General features: G+C 34.7%; 1 protein-coding gene across 1 annotated transcript in view; it reads right to left on the bottom strand.

Annotated features, from left to right (window-relative positions):
- The window catches only part of LOC111055637, a 364,687-nt gene that overhangs the window by 287,875 nt on the left and 60,632 nt on the right, over positions 1–16,180 (bottom strand). The window lies entirely within an intron of this gene.

The following is a 16,180-nucleotide window of genomic DNA, read 5'->3' as shown; positions in this document are numbered from 1 at the left end:
GTACACCAAAAAGAGAGAATAGTGATGTAAGGTGTTTTATTACTGTATTAGTAGTCATGTCAGGACAGGGGAAGGCAAATGGGAATCTGGAATATTCGTCTATAAGAACTAAAATATACTTGTTCCTTGAACTTGATTGTAGTGGGCCTTTGAAATCCATATTAAGACGTTCAAATGGTCGAGTTGCTTTGATAAGGCGGCCAGTTCCTTTGGCATAGCGTGGTTTCATTTCAGAACATGTAATACATTTGGAACATACTTCTTCTACATCATCTATTGAATATGGTAAGTTCTTTGTTTTGGTCCAATGATGGAGTCGAGTAACTCCTGGATGACACAGGTCCTCATGAATTTTTATCAGTTTCTTTATATCTGTATGGCATCCAACAGTGGCACAAACTCTTGATAGTGTATCTGCTGGTATATTCTCTTTTCCAACTCTATAAATTATATTGAACTTATATTCTGACAATTCAAGGCGCCATCGTTGGATTTTGTCATTCTTAATCTTGCTGGTTTGTTTATTACTAAACATGAATGAAACTGATTTCTGGTCTGTGATAAGTGTAAATTCTCGTCCAAGTAAGTAAAGTCGCCATTTCCTGATTGATTCCACAATGGCATAAGCTTCATTTTCCACTGCAGAGTGCCTAGTTTCAGATGTGGAAAGAGTTCTTGAGAAAAACGCCACTGGTCTCTCATTCTGTGTTAATACTGCTCCAATAGCGTAATCTGAGGCATCAGTTTCCAAAGTGAACGGGACTTTTTCATCAATGTGCACTAGAACTGCAGATCCTATTTCTTTCTTTAATGATTCAAATATATTTCTGCATTCTTCATTCAACGGGAAGTGAGTATTATGCACAAGTGGATGGATCTTTTTTGAAAATTCTTTTATCCATTTGGAATAGTGTGCAAGCATTCCAAGGACACGCTTCAATTCTTTCTGATTTTTTGGAGCTGGTAAGTCAAGGAGTGGTTTCAATCGATCTGGATCGGGCTTAATCATACCCTGACCAATTTCGAATCCCAGAAAGGTTAAATTCTCCATAGATATTTTACACTTTTCTTCATTAATCGTGAGGCCATATTTTTCTGTTGCTCTCCAGAAATTTTCTAAATTTTCATCATGTTCTTCTTGGGTCCTTCCGCATACAATAATATCATCTAAATAGGCATAACATGATGTCAAATTTTCTTGTTCTATGATTTGATCAATCACTTTCTGGAAAGCAGCTACTCCATTCGTGACTCCGAACGGGAATTCTTTTGAATTGATACAGTTTGTGTCCAACTTCAAATGCGGTGAAATGCCTTTCCTCAGGCAAGATTGGTATCTGGTGATAGGCAGATTTCAGGTCAATAGATGAGAATATTTTATATTGCGCAACCTTATTGACTAATTCTTCCATTAGTGGTAGTGGATAGGCATTCAAATTCGTGAATTTGTTGATGGTCTGTGAATAGTCAATCACCATACGTTTCTTTTGGTTCTCTCTTGAAGTAACAAATGCTTGAGCTCTCCAAGAAGAATGACTATTTTCTATAATATCAGCATCTTTAAGCCGTTTGACTTCATTCATCATAAACAAGTAATCCTCTTCTGAATGTCGTCTCGATTTAGTTATTATAGGCCGACAGTCCGGTTGAAGATCACGAAACAATGAGACAGGTTCTACTGTAGCTTGGGCTAGAGCACACTTTTTAATTTCATAAGTAGGCCTTCTTGCGTCATTGTCTTCATTCAGTTGTAGTGCTGCTTTAGATCCACCGAAATCAAAAGTGATGATGAAAAGTTCTTTAGAAAATCGTGTCCCAAAATTACACTAGCGCAACATTTGTTCAATACGATCAAAGGAAAATCATTATATTCTTCGTTCTGGAAATATATTTCACTCAAATCGCACTCAGTTGTTTTAGTGTTGCAGGCACTTGAAGCAAATGTAATCAAATTGGAATATGGCATAGTTTTCATCTTCGATTGTACTACTAGTTTCTTATCTATAAAACTTGCTGTGCTCCCAGTGTCTAATAGTGCCAATGTATCTATTCCATTAACACGTATAGGAACAAGACATTTTGAGAGGTCAGTGCTGGTATTTGCTATCGTTTCGTGCTCTGCATACTTTTGAAAAATGGCCTATTCGATTACAAGTTAGGCATGGTTGTCCTTTTGCTGGGCATTGGCTATTATCAGTATGATTATTATAGCCACAAAATCTGCATTGAATCTTCTTTTGGTAAGAATTACGGACTAAAGTCGTTTTCTCGGTATTTTTATTCTCGTTTGCTAGGACTGTGTTAACATATTCTGAACTGGTTTCGTATTCTTTAGCAATGTTTTCAGCATTCTCTAACATTCGTGCTTGTGAGATAGCGTCTTGCAAAGTTAGCGATTTCATTTCGAAAAGACGTCTGATTTTCGATGATTCTAATCCGGAGATGAACGCGTCTCGGATATATTCACTTTTGTTATCGTCAGCAGTGACTGCTTGAAAGTTACATGGTAAACTTAGCCGTTTTAGTTTATTATAGAATTGATCAATTGATTCTCCATGGGTTTGTTTTGCTTTAGATAAGCAGTAACGTGCATGTACTACATTTTGAGGTTTTATAAAGCTTTCTTCAAGAGTTGTTATAGCTTCTTCAAAAGATATACAATTGCAAATACTTTCAAAAATATTCGGTGACACATAATTGATCAAAACATTCAATTCATCCTTTTTCGGGATTGAACTGTTTTTTAAGAAGTTTAAAAATGTTACCTTCCAATGTCTCCACGTTTTCGGTGCTTCATCTGAATCTTGGTCAATCGATAAAACTGTTGGTTTCAGTATTTTTCCAAGCATTTGGTTTTGCGAATCGTTTTCTCCTTCACTGACTAAATCTTGACGTTTACTCGTTTTTCTTTTCGGACCCATTTATTTTATTTTTAATGTCGAATAAATTGTAATAGAAATGGACTCAACACGAGCTTTATTCGACATTAAATATGTGTCTTAGTAACAGAGATAACAGATTATAAATATTACAGCTGTTTTATCATCACAGTCCATTTTACACCAGAGTTGATTTTACATTGGGAGATAGGTCTTCCAAAAACGAATTTTCTAGCTACGCTGCGCTAGATGTGAAGGGACCCCTAACCCTAAGCAAAGACGAACCCACGATAACGACAGTATAGACAATTAACTTGGTGGTTGATTGTAGAAAATCAGTAGTTTTTGAGTTTCTATTCAAATTGAATTACAAAGATCGTGTAAAGATATGCCAAAAAGCTTTAATAAATGTGAATACAAATGTATCTATCACAAACATAATGTTATAGCTTTTATGTTGTGGGAGAAATAAGTGAATTCATTGTGAATGAGGAATCTACGAACATTTTCATTCATCTATATACGGTATATGAACGCTCAATAGCACTCAGTCACTCATCAACAGAAGTGAAAATCTACAGAACCAGAAACGTTCTAGATCTAGAGGCGCATAAAGTACGGATTTAAAAAAATGCCAAAAACACACTCGAAATCTGCGTTTTCTCAGCTTTATCGAGAACAAATGAACGGAAAATGTTCAAATTTAGTATAAAGCTAGGATAGGGAGTGAAAATGTTTTATTTGAAGGAATTTAAGATAACCCAAAATCGAAAGTGTTTTTAGAATTTTTCCACTGTTCAAGTGTATTTTTCGGCTTTCTATTAGCTTTTTCGAGAACAAATGAACAAATAATGTTCAAAATTAGTTCAGAGTTCAACCAAGGTTCAGCATTTGTCAGAATTTTTCTGCGTTTTCTAAGCTTTTTCAAAAACTAATAGAAAGAAAAGGTTCCAAATTGGTGAACAGGTTCATCTGATATGTACAAAACAATGTTGTGTTGAAAAGACTTCAAAATAACGAAATACATACGCCCAAAATCTGTGGTTTTATACTTTTTCTCAGTTTCGAGAACAGATTGACAGAAAAAGTTCAAAATTGGTACAGAGCTAGGGTATAGAAATGTTATAATGAGGGGACTTCAATATTTCATTAAAAGTACGGCCAAAGACAGTGTTTTTAATCGTTTTCTCCCCTTTTTCAATAATTAAACAAAACAAACAAAACCTACTCTAGAACATGGTACGCCATAGTGGAGTAGGTCAATTTCCATACAGGAAAAACTAAACAAGTAGAGGACACATTATAAGATTTTTTGTAACTAAGTATTGTATGTAATTGTAATTTATCTAATATTTTTTGTAATTGATGTTGCAGTTTTAGTTTTTTGGGGAAATAAACATTTATTTTATTTTTTATTTATCACTAGCAGGGCACCCGTGCTTCACTACGGATATTGAAAGATAAGATTATTTTTGTGAACCATTTATAATCTAAATTCTACCAAAATTGTTATATTCGTTTTTGCGATTAGGTCACAACTTGGCATGAAAACTATTCTGTCAAATCATTTGAGTGCTCTGTAGAATAGTAGTCTAATTGTAGCGAATTTTGTAGAATATTGGGCGGGGCTCAAGAGTCAACCTCGACTTTATTCATTGGCAATTAATATTTCCCGTTGATAGTGTTATCAAATTAGCAGTGATCATGTTATTTTTGTTTTTGCTTGATGCAATTGAAGATTAAATTCTAAATTAAGTTGATTCGGAATTTGATGACTCTGGTATCCATGGATCTCTTGCTTATTCTGGAATTTTTGGCATAGCCTGTCGCTTACTTTTCGCTTCACTTATCAAAAAGTGTAAAAGCTGCCAATCCACTGATTCTTTCTTCCATGGAAGTCCATTCATACATAAGAGTCCATTCATAATAGTTAGTATTACATTCATTGTAGCTGATTTCTCATGTCCTAAACTTTACTATCATAAATATTGAAGTGGAATCATTTTAATGTGAATTTGCATGAATCTGAATAGAGTTCATTCACTTTGATTATTGTTTACCATTATATGACTTCTTTCTGATCTTAGATTGAAACCAAGAGCTTAGGGATGAAAATTTGGATTTAAACTAACATTTAACTTAATTTTATTTCTATCCAAATTGACAACTTTAGTATTTACTAGTGATCTATCAATATCAATAGGTTTGTCTTGTGATATGTAATGACATCATGAAGGGAAATCGGAGCAGCTGATGAGATATTATGTTTTTTTCGATTTAGTTTTCAGCTGATTTTGAAACATGAAAATATCAGGCCCAGTATTTGTGCTACCATGTTCAATTTCAATCAGGATTAAATTTCATGAGAATTGATCAGAGCAGGGCTTTTTTAATAGATGGCTTCTCTCATTAGTTCTCGTGGTATTTAGTCCAGAATAGGAATTAACAGTGCAACTGGCTCTCTCAAGACCATGGCTGCGTACAAACATAGAGCAACAGAGGAACCAATACAACAGAAGCTGAAGAAATTAGTCGCATTTCTATCACCTCACATAATTTCGAGATCCGTCCGACATACATACATATCCACAAATACACATATTCAAACAGAAATTGCTTACTAAGTATAATTGACTTCAATGATTATGATTTCATTCAATGAGAGCTTATTTCACATAATAATAACAGCTGGCATCAAAAGCAAAAATGTCAAACATGATTGAAATTGAACAATAGCAATCATCAACATTATTATCTTCATCTGATCTAAAGTAACCAAATTATAGTGAGATTCACATCAATGTGTCAGCATTGTTTGAATGGGGAGCATTGATGCTATTAATGAGAAATACTGACAGTCAACGAACTGCTATGCATACTCTACAATATTTATAACGAAAGCTACCTTCTATTTTCTTTGGTAAAACAATCAATGTTTGAGAATAATATTAATGCTTGGGAAAAGCGCCTTACTTCTACGGAAGATATTAATTTCTACATTAGGAAAAGGAACAACAGCTATTTGGCCGTTTTAATAAATAACCCCTTTCTTTCGCCCAAGTTAAATTTTGGTCGAATTTCCTCATTCTTTGCAAACAGATTACACAACGGACACTTCTGAAGTTTTGAAAATACCCTTCATATATCATACTGAATTATTAAAATTTCATCGAAATTGTTAAAGCAGTTATTGCGATCAGATAAATAAACAAAATTAAATTAGTCTTGATAGAATAGGATCAATAATTATTGATAGAAGCAACTCCCGTCATAAAAGTTTGTTTTATGAAAAATAAAAACTATCTATTCTCCCAGGAATAGCTGCGATTGGAGCAGCAGTGCCCAATCAATTTGATCTCGATAAATGCATTTTGATTAGTTCAACTTGGTGCCAACCTAATGAAGTCATCTCAACTTAATGCCAACCTGAAAAAATTATTAATTTAGTTGCCAGTTAACAACTGTTTCGAATAGGTACTCTCTGTGGTTTTATGCTTTTTCTCAGTTTCGAGAACAGATTGACAGAAAAAGTTCAAAATTGGTACAGAGCTAGGGTCTAGAAATGTTATAATGAGGGGACTTCAATATTTCATTAAAAGTACGGCCAAAGACAGTGTTTTTAATCGTTTTCTCCCCTTTTTCAATAATTAAACAAAAAAAAACAAACAAAACCTACTCTAGAACATGGTACGCCATAGTGGAGTAGGTCAATTTCCATACAGGAAAAACTAAACAAGTAGAGGACACATTATAAGAATTTTTGTAACTAAGTATTGTATGTAATTGTAATTTATCTAATATTTTTTGTAATTGATGTTGCAGTTTTAGTTTTTTGGGGAAATAAACATTTATTTTATTTTTTATTTATCACTAGCAGGGCACCCGTGCTTCGCTACGGATATTGAAAGATAAGATTATTTTTGTGAACCATTTATAATCTAAATTCTACCAAAATTGTTATAATCGTTTTTGCGATTAGGCCACAACTTGGCATGAAAACTATTCTGTCAAATCATTCGAGTGCTCTGTAGAATAGTAGTCTAATTGTAGCGAATTTTGTAGAATATTGGGCGGGGCTCAAGAGTCAACCTCGACTTTATTCATTGGCAATTAATATTTCCCGTTGATAGTGTTATCAAATTAGCAGTGATCATGTTATTTTTGTTTTTGCTTGATGCAATTGAAGATTAAATTCTAAATTAAGTTGATTCGGAATTTGATGACTCTGGTATCCATGGATCTCTTGCTTATTCTGGAATTTTTGGCATAGCCTGTCGCTTACTTTTCGCTTCACTTATCAAAAAGTGTAAAAGCTGCCAATCCACTGATTCTTTTTTCCATGGAAGTCCATTCATACATAAGAGTCCATTCATAATAGTTAGTATTACATTTATTGTAGCTGATTTCTCATGTCCTAAACTTTACTATCATAAATATTGAAGTGGAATCATTTTAATGTGAATTTGCATGAATCTGAATAGAGTTCATTCACTTTGATTATTGACTACCATTATATGACTTCTTTCTGATCTTAGATTGAAACCAAGAGCTTAGGGATGAAAATTTGGATGTAAACTAACATTTAACTTAATTTTATTTCTATCCAAATTGACAACTTTAGTATTTACTAGTGATCTATCAATATCAATAGGTTTGTCTTGTGTTATGTAATGACATCATGAAGGGAAATCGGAGCAGCTGATGAGATATTATGTTTTTTTCGATTTAGTTTTCAGCTGATTTTGAAACATGAAAATATCAGGCCCAGTATTTGTGCTACCATGTTCAATTTCAATCAGGATTAAATTTCATGAGAATTGATCAGAGCAGGGCTTTTTTTAATAGATGGCTTCTCTCATTAGTTCTCGTGGTATTTAGTCCAGAATAGGAATTAACAGTGCAACTGGCTCTCTCAAGGCCATGGCTGCGTACAAACATAGAGCAACAGAGGAACCAATACAACAGAAGCTGAAGAAATTAGTCGCATTTCTATCACCTCACATAATTTCGAGATCCGTCCGACATACATACATATCCACAAATACACATATTCAAACAGAAATTGCTTACTAAGTATAATTGACTTCAATGATTATGATTTCATTCAATGAGAGCTTATTTCACATAATAATAACAGCTGGCATCAAAAGCAAAAATGTCAAACATGATTGAAATTGAACAATAGCAATCATCAACATTATTATCTTCATCTGATCTGAAGTAACCAAATTATAGTGAGATTCACATCAATGTGTCAGCATTGTTTGAATGGGGAGCATTGATGCTATTAATGAGAAATACTGACAGTCAACGAACTGTTATGCATATTCTCCAATATTTATAACGAAAGCTACCTTCTATTTTCTTTGGTAAAACAATCAATGTTTGAGAATAATATTAATGCTTGGGAAAAGCGCCTTACTTCTATGGAAGATATTAATTTCTACATTAGGAAAAGGAACAACAGCTATTTGGCCGTTTTAATAAATAACCCCTTTCTTTCGCCCAAGTTAAATTTTGGCCGAATTTCCTCATTCTTTGCAAACAGATTACACAACGGACACTTCTGAAGTTTTGAAAATACCCTTCATATATCATACTGAATTATTAAAATTTCATCGAAATTGTTAAAGCAGTTATCGCGATCAGATAAATAAACAAAATTAAATTAGTCTTGATAGAATAGGATCAATAATTATTGATAGAAGCAACTCCCGTCATAAAAGTTTGTTTTATGAAAAATAAAAACTATCTATACTCCCAGGAATAGCTGCGATTGGAGCAGCAGTGCCCAATCAATTTGATCTCGATAAATGCATTTTGATTAGTTCAACTTGGTGCCAACCTAATGAAGTCATCTCAACTTAATGCCAACCTGAAAAAATTATTAATTTAGTTGCCAGTTAACAACTGTTTCGAATAGGTACTCTCTCTAGAATATAGTTCTATAGTAACATATGATATGGACATTTCAATTATAATTAAGAGATTGGGAGAAGAAGAATATACATGCTAAAAGACGAACTTTGAACCCTTAAAAACCTCCCTTAGAGTTGAAATATCGCCAAAAGATTTCTTAGTGAGCACCTAGGACGTATGAGGAAGCTATATTCTAAGTTTTGTTGCAATCCATCCAGTAGTTTTCCAGAAATCGTGATCAGTGAGTCAGTGAGATAAGAATTTTATAAGTATAGATTATTTTTAATTGATAACAAATATTTTAATTTGATACACAGGTTTAGCTTAGCAGAGGTGGAAAAAACATTGTATTAGAACAGCTTTGGCGATTCACCCTACAGCTCAACTAAAACCATCATAATATGCTACTTATAATTTCAGTTTCTGATACAAATCCGAAAGATTACAAAGATGTGTGCATTAAACACCAGACATCAAAACCAATTTCAAATCGGTCCAATCAATTTATGCACTTTCCTTCCCTTCATCACCAATTTGGGGCCACGCTGATGAGTTTCAAAAACAACAGCCATAACAAGTTTGAAAAAGTAATTTTGTGACTGAAGTGAAGTGAGGGCACTATCAACAGTCAGTCCAGCATGCACAGTCGGGATCTGACACACTTTCCGCTATTTATGAGGCGCGAGTTATTTAACCAATTTGAAAACTCGGTGCGATGCAGGCGTGAAGTTTATGAAAGTTTCATGTTAAGTACTTATACTCAGACTGCACAGACAAGTTGAGGCTTGCAACAAATAAAATTTACTTATTCAGGAGGTGATGTCTGCGAGTGGCTCTCAACCTCAGCGACTCCCGACGCCGCTTACCGAGGTGAGTAATAATCTTATTACGACAAACTGCAGCCACGAGATTGCAAGAACGACGCCTCAGTCTAGCAATAATATCACGTCTTGCTTCAATGAACTCAATACTCGCACCACCCCACGTTCCAATTCATTTCGCCTAAGCAGTGGAAATAAATCACTTGAACGATATTATGAGCAACCGCTATTTCGTGAACTATTTAGCAGTATACAGATAATAAGACATCACGTGTTGAGCGATAAGTATGGAACATGGGTTTGAATTGAGGTTGAGATGATGTCCCTTCCAAGCCACGTTAATAAATACTTAACGGTATTCGAACCCAAGGTTTTACTCCTTTAGAATGACGGGGAGAGTGTGTTACTGCGATTTGAGGAGAAATGTGTGGGTGAGAGATATAGGGTTTGAATAATACCGAAGATTGAAAATCATATGCCGATCACCACTTGAAAATGCAATGACTCAAATGTATTGAGTTGAATCGGAATAGATTGATAAAATAAGAATGCTCACGCCAATATAGATTGATTAACCTATTAGCCAACATGTAAGTGCTTCATGCGAATCGCAGTTGTGTGCACAAGGCTTTTCTTCACATTCAAATTTGATTTTATCTCCACAAATCAAATCCATGCTTAAATCCCCACAACGATGAAAGTGAATTGAATTAAAAATAACGATTATAGTTTAGAAGGAAATCCATTAGGTTTATACTGCATCGGAATTAACAGACTAGTATCACAACAAAACATGATTAGTAATGTTTCTTGGAGTGAATCATATCATAACTAGCTTTCAACTGCTCAAAAACTTGACAAGAAATCTAGTAATTTATCATGAGGTAAACGGTATGTAACACGCAAAGCGGAACCCTTGTTCGAATAAAAGTGGTCGACCTCTCAAAAAGTAAGCATGCCACTTCCAACTTTGATACAGTTTTGATGGACAGAAGAGAATGAAGTAGAAAAAGATGAAAAGAGAAGCAAAGGCAACAAGTTAGCAACTCGGCAAGTTAAGCTTACAACCATAACAACTTACCTCAACATTCGGAGGAGGGAGGGGAGAGGACCACTAGTTGCGTTCTTCACTCACATTTGAGGTAACTACTATGTGATTGGTCTAGAGCATAACACTTACCTGAAACACAATTACATTTTTTTTAAAAGATTGGAAAAAATTATTCTAATATGGAACATAGATACAGGTGGAGATTAGGTTTCCTTAATAAAGTTAAATTACTTACTTATTCACTTACTTACTTTATAAATTTGAAACAAACTGTTTTTAATAGATTAGCATCAAAGAAAAAATTTCAATATCACTAACTTTAAATATCGGGACAGAAGTACAGTAATTAAGGTTGGCCTCAGAACATGGATCCGGAGATGATTTAAAAACATGTGGGATGTATGTATGTGTCTTGGTGGTAGTAGGCATACTCTCACTACATTCATAACGGTTGCAATTTATTTTATTTTCTGTTGAGTGAGAAATGAAACTTATTCGATCTCGAAATAAATATATGATTATACACCTAGATTGAAAAATTATCTATAATACTTTAAAGGCGAACACATAGACATTTTCTCTGAAGAAATACCTCACCAAAAATTGAAAAAAAAAATACACAAAACTTGAGAAATTGTGATCCAAAATTGAATTTGTGTTCAATAATCTATCATATCATCATAAGATGATTATCCTTATATAATTCCAAGGCGTGGATATCACTTTTCCTCTCTTGAACACTTAAGATATGATTCTTGAATACTCGAATGACAAAATTATTATCATTTGTTAGTAGAAACTTATAGCACAGGTACAGTTGAAATAGGAAAAGATGAACACCACTATATGCAACTATCTTGTCTGTACTTGGTGAGAAGTTCAATTTAGGGAGGATGAATACATTATTACATATCCAATAGTAATATTGAACTATGTATATTTTATAGTACAATATTAATGTATTATTTCTTTTAAGAATAGAGATAAAAGGTGGAAAATGTGTTAGAAAAAAGAGCAGTGAAGTTGGTTTTATGTAAAATGGTTTGCGGCAAGGATATAGGCAAATGGAATAGTGAAGCGCTCATGAATGTGGGAGTGCAGACAAGCAGAAAGGTCAACGCAATATTCTCATAGGCCTAGGCCAAGTCTGTACTTTGGGTGCCTCGAACATGCTAAAAATAAACTATGAGGAGGAAAAGAACAGTGATAAGTGAAAGTTGGTGGTAGAAGAAAAAATATGATTTTCTGGTCATTTGAGAAAGTTATCAAAATTTCAGTTTTCAAAACTTTCCTTTAGTACATGAAATTTTTCATGTCAAACCATAATTTGTTGCTTGAATACGTTGTTTTTTATGGTGAAGGAGATGCCCACATGAGTTCCAGCCTTGCCTTGCACGTGGGTAATGGAATGGGACGGATGTAGATGATAGAAGAGGGGACCTACAGCTTTAAGTGGATTCCGAACCACCAGGAAGTAAAAGTACTATTTTATACTTCCATCTATATGTGAGATCATTTTTCAAATCATTAATTTTCTTCAAATACTCCACAGATTTACTGGGCAATCTACTTCTACCGTATATACACACTCAATGTAAGGTTCTTATTTTGCAAACATATAAAAACCCATGTACAAATACAATACGAACTTCACATTTATTACGATTTACATTGAGAACAAACGATTTTATAACATGCCGTTTCCATCTTTCCAGTGAAAATAATAATGACAACCACGAATCGAAGAATTTGTTTTCCCAGAATAAGATTTATGAAAATTACAGTTTTCACACAAAAAATATTCGTTTAATAGAATGGGTGATTTTCAGCCAATATATGTCACATTTTCACACAGGACACAGACTATCAATTCCATTTCTATGGATGCACCTGGATAAAAACGGGAGAATGAGACGTGGTAAAAAATAGGAAATAAATAGTTATGGAAAAAATAGAGCAACAAGAAATGATAAGATATTATATCATCCAAATAATATCATGGATGATATTCAACCTTTACAGATTACAACCTTCACTGAGATTACAACAATTTCACGAGATACCCTTCTTCATTTATATGAATACACCCGGATCTATTATGGGCGCTCCTTATAGAAATTTAAAAACGGTACGAGCTTTCCCACCTTTATGATAAAAAGAGGGAAAAATGAGAAAGATGAAGAGAGTGGAGGCGACAAAGAAATCAACGAGCATGAGAGATTGAGATTGAGACCTGTCGCGGCGGGATGACATAGGTTGGAACTTCCGGGTGAAGATCGAATTAGATGAGAGAAGTCTGAATGGTCGTCTAGAATAAATAAGATGAAACGAGGGTGGAGGCTTGGGTTGAGGAGTCTCAGCCTCAATCGGGTTCCTTTCATCTTAATGTTTGAGCAAGGGACTGCAATTATCCTGGATATCGGACAGACTCGCTGAGGGCTGAGGGCTGAGGAAGTGCATGCACTAGTGAGTACCTTCTGTAGGCTAGAGGCAAACAAGTGCCGCTCCACCCACTTCCCCGTCCACTCCACTACGCCACTATTCTTCAAGGTAATCTAATCAAGAGCTTCCGCAGTCAGGTGGATTGAAAGCAAAAGCTAGATGAGATTATTGTTCATTAGATGAATACTAAACCTGAACAACTAATTGATTCACGAGTGTTTTCGGTTTCAACGTGAATGGTTCGCCATTATATCAGATGTTCCATCTCATTTTGTGAGTTCGATTTTTGACTACATTATTTGCTCCAGTGATGAAGTAGGTCTCGTTAAATCGATTTAAATCGAATAGAGAGATTTATTTGATGATCATCAGTGTTTAAGTAGGATTGGAGAAGTAAAAATGTGAAAAAATAAATCACAATTTCATACAAATCGGACTACTTCATTACCTGATGAACTACTAAGTCTGATCTGAAAATGTCTCTGGGAACTATTTTTATAATTTTCAATCAAGAAACATAATTGGTGTGGTGGAGAAAGTTAATAAATCAAGATGAAATACAATGCAGTTAGAGAAGGAATATTGTAAAATATTTAAGCAGAAATTTCCTACTTCACTTCTTGGTATGTTTCATTGAAAATATTCTACCATAGTAAGTTACCCTAGTTTTGGAACGAATTAAATCAACTATATGAGTGAATTATTATGCATAATTGAAAATTACTTGGCATATGAAAACAACTCGGAACACAATCCCCCTCTGTAGTGGAGTACTATACCGATCAACTTGAAAACGTTGACGACACCACAACACTCCAGCTAGATGAACCACCCAAATTGATGATGAACGAACACCTACGAGAGTAGAAACTTGATTAATGCCAAGCCTATTCAAGTGTTTTTGACGATAAACGAAGATTTATAAAATCAGGATGAAAGTCAATGATGTCGATGCGAGGTCAGGCAGACAGTGATTGTATGAATATTCAAAATACGACAGTTACAATGCATCTGTCGTTCTCAATAAATTCAGCCGATGAAAAATGCATCACTACCATTATCAAGTGCAGCGCGTCCCCTCCGTAATTATTGTATGCCACGCCCGAGAATTAATCACGATAACGAATAGGTTTTAATCGGATTTGCTCGGCTGTCATTTTGTAACACCATCACAATGTTCATTGAAGCTGTCCTTTGTCTTCTCTCCTCAACATTTCAACTGCATTCCACAGTACAGAATCGGGTTCGTTTTACACACATTCATCTCTATAAATCTGAATCAGATTGAAAAGAGCCAAATTGCTGGTAAGTCTTCGTTGTTCATCATTGTAAGTTGATTTATTGAACTTCTACTCAAGTTTTCTAAAAGGTTGGTTAATGAGCAAGTATTTACGTAGATTGAGCTGGTTTGATTTGATAATGAATCTAATCAAATCTTAGGATTAGATAATTTAGAAGTTAACAATTATTATAAAATCATTCCTATTCCAAAATCCGTTATTTGAAAAGTACAATAAAAATAAATGTATTACAGGTCATGGAATACACTATTTTCCAATAAACTAGCATCGATCTTGTATTTTGATATAGTTGAATATAATGTGGAGTTAGGAAAATTCATGAATCAAGGTGGAGAGTTGGGAAAATTCATGAATCAATAATTGTCATTGTCAGTGGCAATGGCCGATGTTCAATGATAGTGATCATGTACAGGAAACCTAGAAATTGTTAACCTTTTTCCATTCGATAACTCAAATAATTCAACTGATGCAAAGCATTGTGACTCCTCTTTAGATACAACAGCCACACTTGATTGTCGCTTGCTATTACCACGGAGTGAAGGAATAATAGTTCACTCGAGAATTCTTTCTTTACTCAACAACCGTTGAGTAAAGAAACGTTGATTCTACAGTATTTTCTGTGCAATTACTCAACTCAAAGTGAGTGGTTCGCAATTGAGTCTTCAATTGCCTAGATAAGTGATCATCAATATGCAATGTGTTTCTTAGTTATTTTCAAATAAGGAGTTAGTCAATGATCTCCGTTCATCCTACAATATTCTTAATGATTGGAACACCATAATATGATTGGAACACCATAATATGTGTACATTTGTTGTAAATAGGGTATTGTTCAAATATTGTCTGTAATATGTACGAATATTTTGGAGAATGGAATTCATAACATTATCCAAATGAAATGTTGCTCTATGTACACACACACATACTCTCATGCCAAAGGAAGTTGAAGGAAATGTGGCGGTGGCCGGTTGGAGGAAGAGCGACCACATAATCGCATGAGAAGTCAATGATGGAAACGGAATTCGTTTTCGATGAGAAGATCTGCTTACCGGCAAGAGAGATGCTGAATTTTTTATTTCGATGACCACAGACTCCTTAATGTATCCGCCGTGCATAGCAAGAAGCTCCTTCGCCCACTTTGCTCGACCCAAACGCATTCAAATGGAGCAGTCTGCAACGGCCAGCTCAAACTTATTCAACGGCGAATTAAATGAGGGTCTGGCCGCTGTTTTATTCATGCGCCGAAATACTGTACTCCGCTATCAGAAAGTCGTCAAAGCATGGCGCTGAGTGAAGACTGAAGAGTGTTCTTGACTTATCCCAGTCACGGTCTATAGTTGCTCATTACCTGATAACAATCTTCATCATTTTCCACGTCTTGGCCATCCCAATCCCACCGCTTTCTTGGACTTCAACCCAACCCTTTCAACCAAGCTTTCAACGCCGCAAGAAACTTCACCAGCCTCAGAACTTTCTAAAGAAATTCAAAAGTTTCAATGACTGTATGAAATTTTCAGTTTCTATAAAGTGGCCGTTCTCTATCAGTCTTGACCACGACTAAATTAGAACCGCTATCGTCTTCATCATCTATTCCATATCGCTCACTGAATATAAAGCCGAGCTGAATAGTTCAATCTTGAAGCGTAAGATATTTAGTACATAATAATTTATCACAGAGAACTCTATTCTAGACGGCATAGACATAATAAGAGACATAAAGCTGTACCAAAACTAAATTTTTGTTCTTCAAGAAGTAGTCCTCTGGGA

This window comes from Nilaparvata lugens, chromosome 2 (assembly GCF_014356525.2).
Source record: "Nilaparvata lugens isolate BPH chromosome 2, ASM1435652v1, whole genome shotgun sequence".
NCBI classification, from domain to species: domain Eukaryota; kingdom Metazoa; phylum Arthropoda; class Insecta; order Hemiptera; family Delphacidae; genus Nilaparvata; species Nilaparvata lugens.
The sequence above is the reverse complement of the archived record's forward strand: the minus strand, read 5'-3'. Positions and strand labels throughout refer to the sequence as shown.